This window comes from Jaculus jaculus, assembly GCF_020740685.1.
Source record: "Jaculus jaculus isolate mJacJac1 chromosome Y unlocalized genomic scaffold, mJacJac1.mat.Y.cur SUPER_Y_unloc_2, whole genome shotgun sequence".
NCBI lineage: Eukaryota > Metazoa > Chordata > Mammalia > Rodentia > Dipodidae > Jaculus > Jaculus jaculus.
In genome coordinates this window covers 359,156-377,350 of record NW_025423387.1, presented here as the reverse complement: position 1 = coordinate 377,350, position 18,195 = coordinate 359,156, and the positions used below count along the sequence as shown (strand labels likewise).

The window sequence follows — 18,195 nt, the reverse complement described above, 5'->3', positions numbered from 1 at the left end:
ATGGAGATTAGTCTGTAATTTTCTTTTTTTGTTCTCTCTTTGCCTGGTTTTGGTATCAGGGTGATGCTGTCCTCATAGAAGGAGTTTGGTAGAATTCCTTCTTTTCCTATTTCCTGGAAAAGCTTAAGAAGCAATGGTGTTAGCTCTTCCTTGAAGGTCTGATAAGATTTAGCAGTGAATCCATCTGGGCCTGGGCTTTTTTAGTTGGAAGATTATTGATAACTGTTCAGATCTCCATGTTTGCTATAGGCTTATTTAAGTGATTAATCTCATGTTGATATGATTTAGTTAGGTCATATAAGTCAAGGAATTTCTTTCAGATATTCATACTTTGTGGAGTATATGCTTTTATTGTATGTCCCTGTGATTTTTGAATGTCTCTGGAATCTGTTGTGATGTTACCTTTAACATCTCTAATTTTATTATTTTGTGTCTCCTCTCTCTTTCTTTTGGTCAGATTTGCTAAAGGTTTATAAATCTTGTTTAGCCTTTCAACGAGCCAACTCTTTGTTTCATTAATTCTTTGGATTGTTTTTTTTTATTTTTTTGTTACTATTTCATTAATTTCTTCCCTAATCTTTATTATTTCTTCCCATCTACTAATTTTTGGTTTGCCTCATTCTTCTTTTTCCAAGGCTTTAAGGTGAAGCATTAGGTCGTTTACTTGCTACCTTTCTAATTTCTTCTATAGGCACTTGAAGCTATAAATTTACCTCTTAAAATTGCCTTCATTGTGTCCCAGAGATTTTGGTATGTTGTGTTCTCATTATTGTTTGACTCTATAAATTTTTTGATTTGCTTCTTGATTTCTTCACTGACCCATTCATCACTTAGTAGTGTATTGTTTAGTTTCCATGATTTTGTGTATGCTCTATAGCCTTTGTTGCTACTGATTTGTAGTTTAATTCCATTGTGGTCAGATAGAAGGCAAGGAATTATTTCAATTTTCCTGAATTTTTTAAGATTTGCTTTGTATCCTAGTATATGGTCTATTTTTACAGAATGTTCCATGTGCTGCTGAAGGAATGTATATTCTGCAGCCTTTGGATGAAATGTCCTGTATATATCTGTTAGGTCCATTCCTTCTATGACCTTGTTTAATCCAGATGCCTCTCTGTTTATTTTTTGCCTGGGATGACCTGTCAATTGATGACAGTGTGGTATTAAAGCCACCCACCACCACTGTGTTGGGTGTTATTTGTGACCTCAGTTCTAATAGTGTTTGTTTGATGAATTTGGGTGCCCCCAAGTTAGGTGCATATATGTTTAGGATTGTAATGTCCTCCTATTGGATTGTGCCTTTACTCAATATAAAGTGACCTTCCTTATCTTTTTGACTATTGGACTGAATTCTACCTTGTCAGATCTTAGGATAGCAACCCCTGCTTGTTTCCTAGGCCCATTTGCTTGAAACACTGTTTTCCAACCTTTCACCCTAAGATAATGTCTATCCTTTGTAGAAAGGTGTGTTTCTTGGAGAGAATAAATTGTAGGATCCTGCTTTTTTTTTTAGGATCCTGCTTTTTAACCCAGACTGCAAATCTATGTCTTTTTGTTGGGGCATTGAGTCCATTGACATTAAGAGATATTATTGAAAGGTGTGTATTTATGTTTGCCTTTTTTTGGGGGGGGGGATTCTGGTTCTACCTTTGCTCTCTTGTGTTAACTAGTATTTGAATATTGCTTGTTTTTTCCAGGTTTCTTATATGTGTGCTTTTCCTTTTCTTCAGCTTGGAGGATTCTTTCAAATATTTTCTGTAGAGCTGGTTTTGTCTTCAAATACTCCTTTAACCTGCTTATGTCATGTAATGTCCTTAATTCTCCATCAATTTGAATGGATAGCTTTGCAGGATAATGTAACCTTGGATGACAGTTGTTATCTTTCAAAACTTGGAATACATCACTCCAAGCCCTTCTGGCTTTTAAAGTTTGTATTGAATAATCTGTAATCCTGATGGGCTTGCCTTTGTAGGTAACTTGATTGTTCTCTCTCACTGCTTTCAATATCTTTTCTTTGGTTTGTGTGTTTGGTAGTTTGATTACAATATGGTGAGGAGAGGTTCTTTCCAGGTTTTGTCTGGCTGGGGTTCTAAAGGCTTCCCGTATCTGCATTGGCACCTCCTTCCCAATTTGGGGGAAGTTTTCTTCTATGATTTTGTTGACGATGCCTAGTATGCCTTTGGAGTGAAGTCCTTCTACTATGCCCTGAATTCTTATGTTTGATGTTTTCATAGTGTCCCGAATATCTTGAAATTGCCATTCATACTTTTCTATTAGTTCTAATAAAGAATTTTTATATTACCTGCTTACGATACTCCAAAACACTTTTGTTGTTATTGTTGTTTTGGATTTTTTTGAGATTTGAAGAGGTACTTTGTAAAACAGGGGCTCCTAATTGCCCAAAATCACAGATAGAGGCATTCAGCCCTCTTTCTCCATAACAAGAAAAATACATACTAAAATAGAATGAGGTGGGCTGGAGAGATGGCTTAGCAGTTAAGTGCTTGCCTATGAAGCCTAAGGACCCCGGTTCGAGGCTCGGTTCCCCAGGTCCCACGTTAGCCAAATGCACAAGGGGGCTCACACATCTGGAGTTCATTTGCAGTGGCTGGAAGCTCTGGCATGCCTATTCCCTCTCTCTCTCTCTCCCTCCTTCTCTCCTTCTCTCTCTCTGTCGCTCTCAAATAAATAAATAAAAATAAACAAAATAGAATGAGGTGTCTACATTACAGCTATAATTACAAATATCAGTGACACCCAGAACTTAGTGAGGACATGGAGCAATGGGGACATTCAGACATTCCTATTGAGTGTTATTGGTACAACCATAATAGACAAGTGCTTGGAAATATCTTTTTTTAAAATTTTATTTATTTATTTATTTGAGAGCGACAGACACAGAGAGAAAGACCGATAGAGGGAGAGAGAGAGAATGGGCGCGCCAGGGCTTCCAGCCTCTGCAAATGAACTCCAGACGCGTGCGCCCCCTTGTGCATCTGGCTAACGTGGGACCTGGGGAACCGAGCCTCGAACCGGGGTCCTTAGGCTTCACAGGCAAGTGCTTAACCGCTAAGCCATCTCTCCAGCCCGCTTGGAAATATTTGTATTGTCTTCTTTCATAACTGTCCCCCAATGGTCCAATTCTTCCAAAAGTTAATTGAATCTGAAATATTTGTTGAAATGGCTCACCATCACAAAATTTTCCAGATGTCTTTATGATGTCAGATCTGTTTCAAGTTAATGCTTATTTTGTTCATCCTCTTCTAAATTGATTGTTCATTTGGTTGTTAGGAAGGCAGATCAATTTTTGGCAGTTAAGTAAACTGACCTGTTGGTTACCTACCAACAAGCAGTCATTTACCCAGACAGAACACAAGTGCTGGAATTTTTGGGGGGGGGAGCTGGAGGTTGTTCAGGTGAGGAGTGAGGTTAGTCAGGATGAAAGGATAAAATGGATACATGAGCTATGGTTTCCTTGTGACAGTTCCTGTTCCTCCTCCAATACATGTTCCTCCTTATCAAAGGAAGAAAAACATGTGGATTCAGGTCTCTCTGTGTTTCAGTGTCTGAAAAGATCTGTGAAATCTGAGCCAGGATTCCTGTATTGAAGAAATTGCTAAAACTCTTTAGCCCTGAGGATGAATCAACTTTAAGATGAATATCCATGATCCTCTCAAAAGTAATTTTAAAAATATTTTTCTGTATTTTTAGAAACAGGAAAGCAGAGAGAGGGAAAGAGAGAGAAAGAGAGGTAAAGGAAGAGATGGAGAGTGGCAAAGAGAAAGAGAGGCTTGGGGACTCACCAGAGCCCCCTGCTGCTATCTATAAACTCCATATTCCTGCACAACTTTATATCTGTTTTTTCTTCTAATTTTTTTCTAATTTTATTTATTTATTTATTTATTTATTTATTTATTTATTTATTTATTTATTTATTTATTTGAGAGCGACAGACCCAGAGAGAAAGACAGATAGAGGGAGAGAGAGAGAATGGGCGCGCCAGGGCTTCCAGCCTCTGCAAACGAACTCCAGATGCGTGCGCCCCCTTGTGCATCTGGCTAACGTGGGACCAGGGGAACCGAGCCTCGAACTGGGGTCCTTAGGCTTCACAGGCAAGCGCTTAACCACTAAGCCATCTCTCCAGCCCTTTACATCTGTTTTTATGTTAGCACTGGGGAATTGAATCCTGTCCACAAGACATTGTAAGCAAGTGCCTTTATCTATTAAGCTTACTTTCCAGCCCCTCAAGAGTAATTTTTTACAAGATGCTCAGCAGGCAAAACAAATCACAAGAAAACAAGTGTCTGTTGACTCTATTAAAGTGTATATACATTATATATATGAATGGTTTTAGAAACAAAAACTCTCCTGAAAAAGAGACGCCCTTAAAACAAGATAGGCCCAAGTATTGATTTCCAGTGTAATTGTATTTGGAATGAGTGATTTAAAATTTTTTATTCCTTTTTTTTATGAGAGAGGGAGGGAGAGTGACAGTGAGGTAGAGGGAGTGGGGGGGGGGACTAGGGAGGAAGGGAGATATTTGGTGCACTGCAAACGAATGCCAGACATGTGCACCACCTTGTGTGTGTTTGCCACCTTGCATGCTTGCATCACCATGTGCATCTGGTTTACATGGGATCTGGGGAGTCAAACATGGGTCCTTTAGCTTTGCAGGGAAGCACATTAATCACTAAGCCATTTCTCCAGTCCAAATGAGTGATTTTAAAAGAAATTAGGTTACCTCTCTTTCCATATAATCAAGCTTTTACTGTCTATCTCCTAAAAGAATTGGTTAGTATAAAATTAATTGTGAAGCTAAATTTATTATGCATATGAAAAACACAAGAATGATCCCAAACCAGCAAGCCCTCTCAGAAAAAAACAATGTCATGTGGCTTGTTATGGTTTTTCCAAAGGGTCCATGTATTTAGCTTTGTGAGTATGCATGCATATGAAATATACATTCATGAGTGTGTGTGTGTGTATGTGTGCCACCAGACGTGTGGAAGTCAGAGGACAACTTCAAGTGTCAGTCCTTACCTTCTGCCTTGTTTGAGGCTGGGTCTTGTCTGTGGCTGTGAATGGCCAGACTAACCTGGAATCTATTATGTACTTTCAGGGTGGTGATCCTCCTACCTCTGCCTCCCAAGTGCTGGGATTAAAGGCATGTGTCACCACACCCAGCTACTGCAGACATTTTAATATGTAAATATACACTGCAACATTAACCAGCAAAGAGGAAGTGTTGTAGCGCCAGCCGCCAACCACCAGCCACCAGCCACCAGCCACACTGTGGTTCTCAGAATTGCTCCTTTTCAGATGCATCTTCCAAGTAATCCAGGTTCACCTCTTCAAAATCCTTTACCAGTGCTGCCAGATCTTCCTGGACCTCCAAGAACTCCCCTTCCGCCATGCCTTCCCCCACGTACCAGTGAACAAAGTCTCCCTTTGCAGATATGAGGTTGAACTTGTAGTCTAGGTGGACCCAGACCTCAGATGGCAGTGGTATGACTAAGCATGCACTCAACATTCTGTACCTTAGCTAAGTCTCCTCCAGGGACCACGATGAGGGACTGGTAGTTAATGCCCACCTGAAAGAGAAGGGCAATATATAGTCAACCTTACACTGGCCTAAGGAATGAGTGATCAAAAATTGGGAGCAGTGGATCTACTTTAAACTGTAAAAACCACTGCTATACTTTTGGTAATTACAAACATTCAGTAGTTTCCCCTTCCCCTCATCCCCATTTTCAGTTTTTTAATTCAGCCACACAGGAGGACAGTGCAACATGAATATTAACTTCTTATGAATTTAGTTGTGTCATTAATGGCAAAACTGGAATTCAACAGTCTGCCTCCCACTACACCATGGGAAAAGTAGGACTGTTGAAGTTATCTTTCTAAAGTATTGATGACAGAGTTCAAGGTGTGTATGGTGAAGAGGCAAATTGATCATTCCACATGGGAAATAAATGCAGACACCTCTCTATGACTTTCTCATGTCACTTTCAATCAGGAGTAATCCTGTAACTTAAAATCCCCCTAGCACAGCTAGGAAGTAGTCACAGCTTATTAATTCAAGGTCATATAACTTAGTGTAAATGATAATCCATTGTGGGTGAGGTTAATAAACCAGTTGCCATAAAGTTGAGGAACATAGTTATGATGATGCATTTACCTTGGAAATCACAAATGGTCTTACAAGTCTGAAGTTCTTTGATTTAGCTCCCAAATACACAGTGCATTTCCCTCTTTCATTATGATACTAAACACCCCAAATTAACAGACTACTTTTGTGTCTCAGTCGGAGGTCCCCAGCCTGGTTTGGAGAAATGATAGGCCTTCCCTCAGGCCCACATTATAGGCTGTGAAACATGCTTAGGACTACTTACAGGGCTGGGCAAGTAACTGAGTAAGTAGAGTGCTGGCACAGCACAAACACAGTTCTGGGTTCCATCACCAACACAGCATAAACCAAGTGTGGGAATTTAGACACTCAGAAGAGGAAAGCAGGAGGATCACAAGTTCAGCATCAGCCTCTGACATAGTGAGTTTGAGGCCAACCTGCATAACATGAGTTCTGTCGAAAAAAAACTCTATCTGTAAAAACTCTAGTATAACCTAAAATTCAGTAATAAGAGGTAATCAAAGAATCTAGAAACCACTCAAAATGGTACTCTAGAATCTAATGAATCTCAGAAGCAAGCAGTGGTGTGAAGAGGAGCCAAGACCAGGACTATAGTTAGATGACTTCTGAACTTTCCTCATGGCTTGCTTCTACAAAGCTTTTGGAAATAGGCATCTCAGTGGCAGTTTTCTAAGGTATCAGACACTGTTAATACAACCCTAACAAATCTAAGTGTTGTTGTTAGAGAAAGGTCATACAGTGTATCTGGAAAAGTGTAAAACATTTAGCAAATTTTTCTTTTTTTTAATTTGAGAGCGACATACAGAGAGAGAAAGAGGCAGATGATAGATGATAGATTAGATATATAGATGATTGATAGATAGATAGATAGATAGATAGATAGATGATAGATAGATAGATAGATAGATAGATAGATAGATAGATAGATAGACAGACAGACAGATAGATAGATAGATGGGGAATGGGTATGCCAGGGATTCTAGCCACTGCAAAGGAACTCCAGATGCATGCGCCCCTTGTGCATCTGGCTAATGTTGGTCCTGGGAAACCAAGCCTCAAAACAGGGTCCTTAGGCTTCCCAGGCAAGTGCTTAACTGCTAAGCCATCTCTCCAGCCCACATTTAGCAAATTATTCTTTACACTTCTTTTTTTGCAGCCTAAAATGAAAAGGGGATTTATCCCAAGGCTGTGGCCCTGGGACTGCAGGATGCTGCAGTGCAGGGCAGGCTGACAGGTACATTGGTGTCCTAGCACCCAATTGTACCTTAAATGCAGTCAGGCACCAGTCCACAAGCTACATGGAATCCTTGGTCTTGATGTGGTAATGGTCATGTTGATCTGTTGTGGGACATCACCCTGGTACAACATACAACAGGCCATGTACTTGCCATGGTGAAGGTCACAGTTGACCATCTGATTGTCCATCTCCAAGCAGGTATTGATGATCTCAGCCCACAAAGAGTTGCTTTCAAAAGTAGGCCTTTTCAGCATAGGTGACCAGGGTGTAGGTAACCAGCAGGAAGAAGATGCATGGGTAGGGCATCAGGCTGATCTGCAGTTATGTTAGTTCAACATTCAGGGCCCTGTCAAACCTCAATAGGCTGTAATGGAGGGCACAATCTGCCTGATCAGGTGGTTGAGGTTGATGTACATGGGACATTTGATGCCCAGGTTGTGTGGATAGATGTAGATGGCCTCATTGTCCACCATGAAGGTGTAGTCCAAGTGATCCAGGTCCACATACATGGTCAGGATGGAGTTGTTAGGCTTGTCCATGACTATGGACACCTGAAGAGCAGGGTAGATGGTGAATTCCAGTTTGGACTTTTTGCATTGTCAACAGAGAGGCATTCATGAGCAGAGACATGAAACCAGACATGTGCTGCCTCCAAAGTTGTGGAAGATAAGGAAACCTTGCAGTCCTATGTGCATGTGTACCTGTGAGAAAGAAGAGCATGTGAACTCATGCCTGCAAGACTACACCACCAACCTCCAAAGCCCAGACTTGTCTCTGCCTCCAGAAACTGACATACTCAGATGTTGGTAATACACACACTGCTCATGACACAGTATGATAAACTCAAAGATTTCCCCAAATTACCTCCTCCTTCACAACCCAAGGCTGCCCTTCCCACCAGGAAAACAAGGCCCATTAAATTCCTTCTGCAATCCTCTTACCTGTTTGTATATCCCATCCAGGACCAGGTCTCAAACCTCCTTGCCCCTGGTGTAATGGCCTGAGGCATAATTAGTGACAGCATGTTCCTTCCCTGTTATCTGTTGCTCTGGGTGGAAGAGCTACCTATAACTCCCAGGGCTCATTTCATCTAGAGACACTATGAATGTCTTTCAGACCAACTGGCTAGCCAACTCTACAAAGCACATGCCATACCCCTATAGGTCAGCAATGGCTCCTAAAAAATGTCCTTGTGATCTATAAACCACGTATGTCTAGGATTCCCTAAATCCTTCACAAGGCTTTCAGTTTCTTACTCCACAATGTAACCAAACATATACAGCCTGTCCTGGATTCCAGGAGCCAACCTGGGCTTTCCTGAAGTACTCCCACCCTTCCCAAAGCCTTTAATTAGGGCCCCAGCACCTATGAACACAAGGCTCCAGGTCCACTAACACAACTCTGAGCACATGCTTGCCAGCCCCAGTGCCGCTGAAAACCATGTTGAACCAGTCTTCTCTGCCACAGATGACTTTGTCACTGGGCATTTGACCATCAGGCAGAATTCCATGTTAAACACAGCCCAGTTCCCAATTGGCATTACTGATCTGGGTGCCTGCCTTTTTCAGGTGGACAGAGATACATTCATGCTAGAAACCAGATGATAGTTGTGAACCCACCCACCCTCATGGCAACAAACCATATAGCACGCAAAACCATTTGTATTAGTACAGTGTTTCAAACTATTTCCAGCTATACTTAGGTAATCCCTTCATCTCTATTAAAAACTGATTCCCAGCAGTGTGGACTCCAGTCACCTGAGCATCAGTTACCCTGAACACCAGCCCCCACCTGCACTAGGCACCCTGCACCAGGCACTCCACATAGCAGGCCCCATGGGAACCAGTCACCTTGCTCGAAAGCCCACATCAAAACCAGCCCCACCTGAGCAAGTTGCCTACCCCACACCCAAACTAGCCACCCATATAACCAGTCCACCCAAGCCAGTCAACCTGTGCAGGAGCTCTACCGCACCAGTCACAACTGCATGAGACACCAACCCACATCAGCAACCCATGGCATCACCAGGAAACCCACACCACACCCACGCCAGCCGAAGGCTTGCATAACCCACACCAGTCAGTCACATGCCGGCACCATCCAAGGGTCCTTGCAGTACCTCCATATCTTCTCTACACTTGCAGCCACCAGCAACCACATCTGGAAGGCCCAGTGGTCCATGCTCACCATTCTGATGTGGTCCACTAAGTCACTGCAACTCATCAACTTCTTGGAAGCACTCAATTGCCTCTAGCTGCTGCATGAGTTTTATCCCTCACTCACCAGGGCGTTCATTTGGACGATCTGAACTGCATGCATGATTGGCTTTTGCTTGGTGGCATTTTGTGATTGGATGTGGATTTGAGGGGAAGGCTGGAGGCCCTTGCCTGAGCTCTTCAGTCTATGAGGCTTCAACATCTTGTCAGGAACAAAGCATACCCTGGCTTGTGCCTCTGGGCACTGCATGGATGACCACATGACGAGGCCCACCTTTTGCAGGCTGCCCTTACACAATTCTTTTCACCATCCACCCAAATCCAAGCTTTTCCCTCCTCTGTCTTCCTTCCGGGTGCATGAGTGCAGTGCATCTTTTGAGAAAAGTGGTTTCCCTGTCACCATGGACGGGAGGAAGCATCTAGCCCTAAGACCTAAAACGCATTTTGGAAGCTTTGCCACCAGCAATCATTAGATTCTTCCATTTTAGGGGGAGGAAGATATGAAGCTGTTTAGCTATGAAGCCCATGCTGACCTAAATTGCAGTCCTCCCACCTTAGTTTCAGGGGAACTGTAACTGATGGACGGAAGTGTCAGGTGTTGCTTTGCTATCTGGAGGGCAGGGTAGGTTTGTTATATAAGAACAACAAAAATTGGAAGGCAACCCTAACCCCACCCAAGAACAATTTCCAGAAGAGGAGCTCCCCTAGGGATGAGAAGAGGTCCCAGAGCTGGGATACCAACTAAGGGGCTCCAGATGAGATATCATAGTGTCTCCCACTTCCCTTCCTTTATACTACTGATGGGTTGAGTTCCTCATCTTCTAATTAGTCCCTCTTGTTAAGGAGCTTTTTTTCTCCTTAGACTTGCTGTGAATTTCCATGTGGTATCTCTGTGGTCCGCCAAGGACCCAATGCCTACCTCATTTCCTCAGGTGCATTCTTGGGCATAGGTGGGAGTAGGGGAAGGAAAGTACTCTCTTCAGGCTGGAGTCAGGCAGCATGATGCCCCAAGTCCCCAACTTCCAGATGCCCTGTGTTGCCCCAGGGAAGGGAGGATAGATAAGTTTCCAGATGAGCTCAGAGCCTGCAATGCACTGCCAAGGCCCTGGCCAGTCTCTCACCCTTCCTCTGCATCTTGGAGCCCACTGACCATCTTTGACTGTGGCATCTGCAGCCCCTTTCAACAGGACACTGAAGGGCTAATAGCCTTCCCTGAAAAGTAGAGGGAACTAAAGAGTTAATAACTATCCATGAGACCAGCAAATAACAACTTCAGAAGCATGGCCTTGACAGGCTTGTCTACTCCCAAATAATACACTAAACTTCCCTAAACTTAGAAAACCTTGAGGGAACATAAACTATCTTGTGGGATAAACTCCCTAGACAATTTTCATTGAAAATGCTTATTCTGAGTAAAGACACAAATAACTATATTTCCTTATCTACTTCCTTGGACCTACAGCTGGTCCAGTCTGTTTTCCTTAGGATCCTCCTTAGAAGCTTGCACCCCAGCCTGACCCAGTGTTTCAGACTTCATCCCATGGGAAGGTTGCTGCCCCTTGTTCTTTCTCTCAATAGTCTGTCTTTAGAGATCAAGTCTGGTGTTCTCTTTCTCTTTTCTCTTACTCTTTCCTTATATTTGCTGTTGTGACTCAGATCAGAGGCTTCAGGGCTTTCGGAACATGAGGCATGGCCTCCTTTTCTCTTTCCTCGCTGCCTCCCTCCCTCAGGGGCACAAAAACTCACTGTGCTTACTACTCTGATCTAAACAGCCACCTGTGACCTGAAACCTCCACTATTTCCAGCTTGATACCTAGGGGCTTCTTCCTTATCTTTCCACCTTCTTTTGTCAAACTTTTGAACTCCATAATAGAGGCTTCTCACCAAGTGATCCACTGCATCCACAACCTCATTTAATTACAACTTCAGGACAAGGCATTCATTCTCAGTCTTTGGCAGACTCCTTCCATCCCAACCTTAGAAACTCCAGGAGATTTTCACTCTTCAGACCGTAGATGATCAGAGACTCCAGGAGCCTCCCACACATTGTTCCACTGGACACTCCAAACATTATGAGTGTGAGGATTCTCCCTCCTAAACCTTGGGTTTTGTTTACACTCCCTAAGCATAGGAGATGTCCCTGGTGGTGGGATTGGCCACTGTAGTCTTTGTCCTCCAAAATGGGCTCTAAAATATCTGTTCCAAAAAATACTCCATTGGCATGTCTCAAGGCTAATTTTTTAAAATTTTTGTTTACTTTTTATTTATTTATTTGACAGCAACAGAAAGAGAAAGAGGCAGAGAGAGAGAGAGAGGGGAGTGGGCGCACTAGCCATTGCAAACGAACTCCAGACGCGTGTGCCCCCTTGTGCATCTGGCTAACGTGGGTCCTGGAGAATTGAGCCTTGAACTGGGGTCCTTAGGCTTCATGGGCAAGCACTTAACTGCTAAGCCATCTCTCCAGCCCTCAAGGCTAATTTAAAAGAGCTCCAACTTCCTGAGCTCCTGCCTGCCAAATTACTGTGGCTCTCTGTTCAAATTTGGCCACAATATTCCTTAGATAGTTCAAATTTGGCCTCCACTGGCCTGAATTTGGTACTTTTGATTTTCATATTCTTATTGATCTTGATAACTTCCTCAGAAAACATGGCAAGTGGTCTGAGATTCCTTACTTTCAGGGCTTCTTTGCCCTTCTTTCCTACCCTTCCCTTTGTACTTCTTATTCTATATACCAAACTATCATCTGTCACCAAAATCCCTCTAAAATCCTGCCTCTTCTAAAGCCCTCTCTCATACACTCAATTTTGCCATCTGGCTATGACCTGCCAAGGTAGCTCCCTCTCACACCAATTTTAAGCCATCTCACTTAATCAAATACAAACTCTGCCCTCTTAAGGAAACTCCTGTCTTTACTGGACCTCTTTAACTTACTCTACATATGCATATCTAATTTTTCTCTCCTTGTTAAAAGTTAAAATCACTATACAACTTCTAGGGTTTTTTATTTTTCCCCTTTTGTTTTCCATTTCCCTCTTCTTTTCTTTACAAGACAGAATGACAACTTTAAAAATCACTAGCTGTTGCCTTGTTAAAATTAAGTCCTCACCAATTTACATAAGTAAAACCTTAAAAGGATGTCCTCCATGTTTCATATTGTCATGCCTAATGTGTGCCAACCATGTCATGTCATGTATTCTATGTTTCATGTCATCTGTCCTTATGTATGACTAAATTTATGATTATTAATTGTTCCAATGCTTATGGTTATTAAATGTTCTGATGTCACATATTTTAAAATGACATTAAATTATAAAAACCTGGTTTATAATATATTTAAAATAGTTAGCCTCTATCTTTTCGACAATGTTCTTGTTCATACTACAATAGACATTTGTATACCAAATTCTAATCCTACTACTACAAAAAGAGATGTGTTTTTGAATCAGAAAAGACTTTATACGGTAAAAGATTATTGTAAGGTATTTATAAAAAGGATATGAAAATGATATGGAAGGGTTATGGGACTTAAACTGAAGAAGGTTTGAGTTGTCTGTGATCAAAAGGGTTAACATAAAAGTTTTCATTCTTCATATTTTTCTCACCTTAATTGTTGATATAGTTCAGACATTATTCTTTGTAATAAGTTGATAAAGTTATTTATATTGTCATATCTCAAGTCAAAGTTAAATTGTTCTACACCTATATTTCCTACTGTTAAATTCTGACTACTGAAAAAAATTAAATGTTTAACAAAATCGAAATTCTTTTTTAATGAGTTTTGTTTATTTACACCTTATCTACATGTTATATAAAAGATAATATGAAATGAATATAACCGACCTTCTAAATATTAAAAAAGGGTAAAACAGGGGGACTGCTGACCCATAGAAATGGGAAGACAGACAATCTGAATGCAGACAGTCTACTTATGATTAACTATAGAAACACAACAGAAAAGCTGTAAAAGCAGAAGTTTAAAAAAATTATCAAGACTAATCAAACTTATAACATTTCAGCCTAACACACTTTCATTAGTTCTCTAAAGATAAGACTTTTTGATCTTTGAACCAAGTAAGCAAAGACCATGAACCTTCTATATTAATTCCTCACACAAAAAAAACCCTGTAAACTAAACTTCATAATTAGTTAACTTCTTAATCTCTACTATATTTAGATTTAAAATAATTTAAGATATTAAAAATATTACTTCAATACTAATCTCTTATACTTCCTACCTTGCCTAAACGAAACTTTTATATGTCCACTAATTCCATTTAACTCCCATCCAAGTTAACAAATCCTTCCTTATCTATTGATTATATTATTATTTTTTCATATTGCATTGACTTTATTATCAATTTGTTAATAACCACAAAACTCTCTGCTGGGATTTTTTTTCATTTTTTTGTTATTAAATATGTACATATTTTGTATGTAAACAATACATGTTGGTACCATCTTTCCCTCCTCCCTGCTCCTTTTCTGAAGAGGTCTTCCTCATTAGGAATGTCCTATATTATTTTTTCCTTAAATATAATGTTCATATCACCTGTATATATCTTGTCACATGCAAGAAAACTCATACATGGATAATAATCAGATCATAATGGCTAGCTGATCTGACATGATCTAGGTGTTTCTTTCCTAATGACTGTAATAACTACCACTCTCCTTGCCTGTTCATAAGATCAGCATGGAATAATAGCCTATGATGTACACAAACTTCATAATGAAGTTTGGCAATGGAAAACTGCTAATACTTCAATGATGAACTACAATGATTGTGGAAAGTAAATGTTACCAATCTAGAGCCAATAACATCTTGGGTAATATTTCGGGCTGTTTTAGCTTTTTTAGTGGCCAACAATATTATTTCTCTACATGTGACCTGACATCTCTCTGAGATGAACCAAGATATATATTCTAAAAGCTAAGAAACCTCACAGCTCTACTCCATTAAAGTTAAACCAATCCTGTCTGTGACATGTACTTTATCCCATTGATTTGATAATGTTCACCCTCTCCTTTGGTTTTTGCATATTCAGATGCCTCACTGAGTTTCTCAAAGACAGAATCCTCACCTTCACTTCATGAAGAGTCACTGAATTCCTCATGGACACTAAGTATCTGCCCTAGATTATCCAACCTCCATAGGGCTGCATGGGACACCCCAACAGATCTACTGCCCCCTTCAGCTTGAAATAGTTGGAGATGAGATATAACCTACACAGTCCTCCCATAGAAGCACCCACTTCCCCAACTTTTCCCAATCTTTTGCATCTTCTACACGGAGGAGTTAATAGCCTTTCCTGAAAACTAGATGAACTAAAGAGTTAATAACTATCCCTAATACCAACAAATAATGTTTCAGAAGCATGGCCTTGACAGGCCTGTGTACTCCCGAATGTTAAACTGGACTTTCCTTAGCTCAGAAAACTTAAGGGAACAGAAACCAACTGGTGGATTAGGCTTAGACAATTTGGTGAAAAAAAAGCTTATTCTGAGCAAGGACAGAAATAACTACAGTTCCTTATATACTTCTTTTGGACCTGCAGCTGGTACAGTCTGTTTTTCTTAGTTTTCTTCTTATAAGCTTGCACCCCAGCCTGGCCTAATTCTTCAGCCTTCACCTCACAGGAAGGCTGCTGCCCCTTGTTGTTTCTGTAAATAAATAGTCTGTCTGTAGAGACCAAGTCCAGTTTTCTCTTTTACTATTCTCTTACACTTTCCTTACAGACACCAAGCCCAGGGTACAGGCTGTAGCACACCTCTGTCATTTCAACTGCCACATGGTTTATAGTGAGCTCTGTGATCTGTGATGGACAATAGCATGAGCCAGTGATCACTCATCAGTGGCGTGCCCCTCTCAAGATGACAGGAATGACCACCATATCCCACAGGGATCTTAACATACACTGTGAAAGGAACAACATCAGTCCCCAGCACCTTCCTTCATCATCCCTTCAACCTCTAGGAAGGAACCAGCAGGCCTGGTTCTTCCCTCGGCACTACCTGACTGGAAAGGAGCCCGGCATCTGGTGCCTAATGTGCAGCTCTGGGACCCTTACAGACTAGTGCACCCCGTGAGAGGCAGTCATTGAGGAGGTAATCAGTGTGTGCGGGTGAGCGTACCCTCATGAGCTATGAGGCAGTCTTCATATTTAGTGCACCAAATTTTGCTTTTATAACCTGTACTTACTTGTTGACATCTCTTCATTCCCTTTCTCTTTCCCTTCACCTTTGGTTCACCAGCTTTTGTATTTCTAAAGGCTGGTGCTTCTCTCTCTCTCTGCTTGGGCCTATGAAGGCAGGCCAGCTTTTTCTGCCATTATGGAACTTCCCCTGGATCTGTAAACTTCAGTAAATATTCCTTCCTCCATAACTGTACCTGGTCTGGAAGTTTATCTCAGCAAACTTAAAGCTGTCTAATGAGCTGAGATGAACCTGACCATGTGGATGTTAATCTTTTGGAAACTTTGCTTTAAAGAAATAGACATGGACTTGATGCCTATAACTGAAGGTATCTTCTGGAGTGGTAAGCCAAGTTTTATGGACTATTCAGATGAAAGTTTAAAAATTCTAAGTACAGACAGCATTAAACTTTCAAGGTTTAGCTTATAAGCTTTCTAAGAGGAAAGAAAGACTACAGGGAACTTCATTGGAACTGGGCTACTGGCATAAGGGCTGGCTACATCCTGCTGCCTGGGCCCAAAAAGAGTTTAATCAAGGTTAAATTTGTAACAGATTGATATGCTTAGCTAGAGATATTGGATTTAAAAATTTAAGATTTCTTTTTTCTTTGTTTTGGTTTTTTGAGGTAGGCTTTCACTCTAGCCCAGGCTGACCTGAAATTCCCTATGGATCCTCAGGTTGGCCTAAAACTCATGATAATCCTCCCACCTCTGCCTCCCAAGTGCTGGGATTAAAGGATGAGATTTAAGATTTTAAGCTACCACCCTGAGATGACAGAGTTAATTCCAGGTCAGCCTGGACCAGAGTGAGACCCTACCTCGAAAAACCAAAAAAAAAAAAAAAAAAGATTTTAAGCTAAAAAACCACAAGCAAGTTAAAATTACAGGCACTGAGACACCTTTTAAGTTATGATGGTTCAATATACATTGTTTTAGTCTCTCCTTACTATACCTTATACCAGTTAAAAATGTTTACTCTGTGCCTTTATATGTTAAAAGTGTTTAACTTGTTTAATTTTATAGATCTTAATATCTTAAATTGGTCAAGACTATGGAGACCTTTAAAATTAAACTGAGTACAATTTATAATATATAATAGTTATAAATCTATTGGGAGCCAGGGACAGAATTTAGTAATTTAAATAGATGGGCCCCCTTCTGGCAGCTTGTGCCCGACCCTCCCCTACTGGGAAATGGCAGGCAATCCACCTTCTGAGAGACTGCTACGTGGCCCCCTTGGACTGACCCAGGTGGAGACAGGGAAGACGTCTGCCATCTCGTGGTGACTGGCCTCACTGAACTTTTCCCACACCTACTGGGCATTGGCACATGCCAGAAAAAAAAAATCTAAACATGCCATTAGTTATATACTTAAATGTTTTGCCACTCTTGGGCTGCCTGATCAAATTAAAACAAATCACGGTCCCTACTTCATAAGCAAGGCCTTTGTAGATTTTCTCCAGACCTGGAAAATCTCACATTCCACAGACATCCCATACAACCCCCCGGGGCCAGGCTACTATTAAAAGATATAATCATGGGCTGGAGAGATGGCTTAGTGGTTAAGTGCTTGCCTGTGAAGCCTAAGGACCCAGGTTCAAGGCTCAACTTCCCAGGACCCACGTTAGCCAGATGCACAAGGAGTGCATGCATCTGGAATTCGTTTGCGGTGGCTAAAGGCCCTGACACGCCCATTCTCTCTCCCTCTCTCTATCTGCCTCTTTCTCTGTCTGTAGCTCTCAAATAAATAAATAAAAATATTTTTTAAAAAAGATATAATCAAACTCTCAAGTCTCAATTACAAAAGCAAAAGGGGGAATACTTACCCCCACATGACCAACTAAAAAGGGCCTTATTTACCCTAAATAGTTTAATTTTTTCTAACAATTTATAATGTGTGATGGTTATAAATCTATTGGGCTCCAGGGGAGGAATGTGATAATTTAAACAAATGGCCCCGAATATATTCAATTGTTTCTCTTAAAGTGTGATGGTGGGTTTCAGATTTTAATCTAAAGATATACAAAGTGTGCCTAACAGGAGTTCCTAAAGTATGCTGTGGCTTTTGGCTTTAGGCTTATACTTTTAATGTCTAACTATCCTTCATACTCACAGCTTTAAAGTAGTTCCTGAGAAAGTTGAAACTGTACCTCCCTTTAAGATCTTGGGCTTGATCCTTACCATAGATACATACATAGATACCTGTTAGGATACTCTATATACTAGAGCTAAAAGTTAAAACTCATTTGGAGTGTCATGTAGATTTTCATTGGATTTGTGTTACTTCTAAAAAATATAATAACAGTTAACAGCATTGGGGAAATACATTTAAGAGATATTTGGCACAACGATAATATTTCCTTAGATCTAATTCAGTTACATTCAGAGATTTTGTCTTTACAA

The 18,195-nt window shown here is 40.9% G+C and overlaps 1 pseudogene; it reads right to left on the bottom strand.

The window, feature by feature from the left end:
• Positions 1-5,299: 5,299 nt before the first annotated feature.
• On the bottom strand, positions 5,300-9,803 carry LOC123457169 (annotated as a pseudogene).
• Between the last annotated feature and the right edge of the window lie 8,392 nt (positions 9,804-18,195).